General features: G+C 36.6%; 1 long non-coding RNA gene across 1 annotated transcript; it reads right to left on the minus strand.

Annotated features, from left to right (window-relative positions):
* Window positions 1–1,853: 1,853 nt before the first annotated feature.
* Window positions 1,854–2,945, minus strand: LOC120937810. Its single transcript, XR_005748756.1, has 4 exons — window positions 2,887–2,945; window positions 2,484–2,563; window positions 2,184–2,392; window positions 1,854–2,058 (listed from the first exon to the last, which is right to left on the minus strand). It is a non-coding gene; the product is annotated as an uncharacterized LOC120937810 (long non-coding RNA).

The following is a 2,945-nucleotide window of genomic DNA, read 5'->3' on the forward strand; positions in this document are numbered from 1 at the left end:
CAAGAACTTGACTCATTGTTTTACATAATTTCGCTTATCAGAGTGGGGTCAGAAAACAGCGGTCATGGTTAATGTCACCTACTGAAAGAAAGCGTGATGGTATTGCCAATAAAGTTGTTTTAAAAAAATAAAAAAAAATAAAGGTTGGATGAAAGCAAAACAATAAATCTCTTACAGCAGCTGGGAGGGGGTGAGTGGAAATAAGGTGAAACTGACGGCAGAATAAAAGCTGCTTCCTCTACAAGGTTTTTGTCTCCACAATGCAGGCGACACAGAGAGCATGAAATGCAGGAATATTCCTCGTAAAATGGAATTAAGCTAGCTTACATCCTTTGTCTATGTGCATCCTGCGTGACGACAGTAATGGCTTGTGCAGCCATGAAAATCAAGCAATATAGAATAACTCTGGGAAGATGGACACATGACTTGATTGCAATGCAATATCAGAAATAAAAACTTTCTATGAAAAATACTATTACTGGTGTCCGGGGACAAGCTAATTTTATTATTGCTGCGCTGAAATACTGGAAAATGACCTTTTTGGTGAAATACATAAAGGCGAAATGAATGTGGAGTTTGGTAGCTTTTTATAGTGCAATAAAATGAGGGTTAGAAAAGCTCCTTTTAACCACTTCAGCCCCAGAGGATTTTACCCCCTTCCTGACCAGAGCACTTTTTACAATTTGGCACTGCGTCGCTTTAACTGACAATTGCGCAGTCGTTTGACACTGTACACAAACTAAATTTGCATCCTTAAATGTTTCTGCGTTTTTTTTGCGCTATAAACCAAAAAAGAGCAACAATTTTGAAAAAACAAAACAATATTTTTTACTTTTTGCTATAATAAATATCCCCAAAAAAACAAACAAATTCCTTCATCAGTTTAGGCCGATATATATTATTTTACATATTTTTTGGGGGGAAAAAATCGCAATAAGCGTATATTGATTGTATTGCGCAAAAGTTATAGGGCCAGATTCACAGAAGAGATACGACGGCGTCACCTTGTCCCTGGATCCTGCGATGCCTCCCCGCTGTGTGAGCGAGCGGGTCCTCGCTCGATTCACAGTGTCCCCGTGTGCCGCCGATCTCCGTTCCCTGCGACGTTACGATGCACGGGGGCGGAGAACGGCGCCAAATTCAAAAAAGTAAACAAACACAATACATACAGTATACTGTAATCTTATAGATTACAGTACTGTATGTAAAAAATACACACCCCCCTTGTCCCTAGTGGTCTGCCCAGTGCCCTACATGTACTTTTATATAATAAAAACTGTTCTTTCTGCCTGCAAACTGTAGATTGTCCAAAAGTGTCCCTTTATGTCAAAAATGGTTTTAAATCAGCTAGAAAACAGCGATAAAAAATTATAATCACTTGCAGAATTGTGCGATAGCGATTTGTGGGGAAATTCGTCATAAAAAAATAAAAGTAATGACAGCGACAATTCTGCAACTGAGCAAATTTCAGTGATTTTGAGTTGATTACATTATTGAATAATTTTTATTATAATTATATTATTATTTGTTAGAATTATTTATAATTATTTATTATATTATAATTTATAATTTTGTTTTTAAAAAAAAATCATACCCGGGATGCCTACAAGACTCTTGTTTGGTCAGATTTAAGTGAGTTATTCCTAAAAATTACAGGCCTACAGTATAAAACACCAGGAAAAAGAGGGATAGGATCTGGCTGGTCTAGACTGAAAAATAGTATCATTAACAAGAGCACCTCATCCCAAATTTATATATGGGAAAGTCGAACAGTGGCGGGACTATAACGGTGCAAGCAGAAACCCATAAAGAAAAATAGAACAAATACTATAAATTTTAATAGTTTATTTAAAAAAATAGCGTCAGGTTGTAGGACATATCATAGACTCTAACGGAGCCCAATTCATAAATCAAAACAACCTGAACAAGTATAACAAAATTAAAAGGTTTCCATAACAGACATAAATACTGTAGCAGAGATCACAACCCGGTTGGTAAACCCTATATATTTCGCCTGGTTAGGCTTCTTCAGGGGTGGTTGAGATCAGAGTTTGGATTCTGATAATAACATACAGAAAAAAGAAAGAAAATTAATGATTTATACACAGATATATTAAATATACATAAACAATAAATAGAGTATATGAAGTCGCTCTGTCAGTGTATATCAACATAATGCCCACCTGCTGGTCCGTAGTGGATGTAAACAAACAACAGGGTGTATAATACCCTGATACCATCACCTGCCTGAAAAATCAGGCCAGATGGACACAAGTTGACAGCCAAAAGGATAACCTAGGCAGGAAAAAATGAGAAACCGCTGCAGATGGGATTCACACAGTCCCCAACCATCGGAGAGGCAGGGGGCGGCACCCAGAAGCAAAGTGGCCAACTGTGGAGAAGAGTAGTAATGTCAATATCTATTGTAGAGTACATAAAGAAATATTTATTTAATAAAGAGTAAAGATAGAGTGTACACTCACAGTGCTCAGGTATACAGGTATAGCATCTGTGGAGGCTTATGCCTAGCTTGAGACCGGAGGCTGGTCAGATTTGTGACAAGCTGATCCAAATGTTGTGTCAAACAAAAAAAAAATATAAAAAAATAGTATAAAAAAGAGAACAGTTAGAGATCAAGCAGGAAAAATAAATAAATAAAAAGAAAAAATGGAATAAAATAGAAGAAAAACAAACAGTTTGCTTATATATTATATTTAAAATAAATATAGTGATCATCAGCAAGAAGACTGTTCCATAGTAAAGAAAATCCAGAAAAAGAAGAACAAAGAAAAAATAGTCGAGAAAAATAACAAGCCAAAAGACTTGGACACGCAAAGGAAACAAATTTGTATAGTAAGCAGCTGGTAAGCATAGTAGGGAGAGTACCTGGTTCGTCTGTCTTAGCAGCACAAGTTAGCTCCACAGGAGTGCACAACACACTGACG

The sequence above is a fragment of the Rana temporaria genome, chromosome 4 (genome assembly GCF_905171775.1).
Source record: "Rana temporaria chromosome 4, aRanTem1.1, whole genome shotgun sequence".
In the NCBI taxonomy this organism is placed as follows: domain Eukaryota; kingdom Metazoa; phylum Chordata; class Amphibia; order Anura; family Ranidae; genus Rana; species Rana temporaria.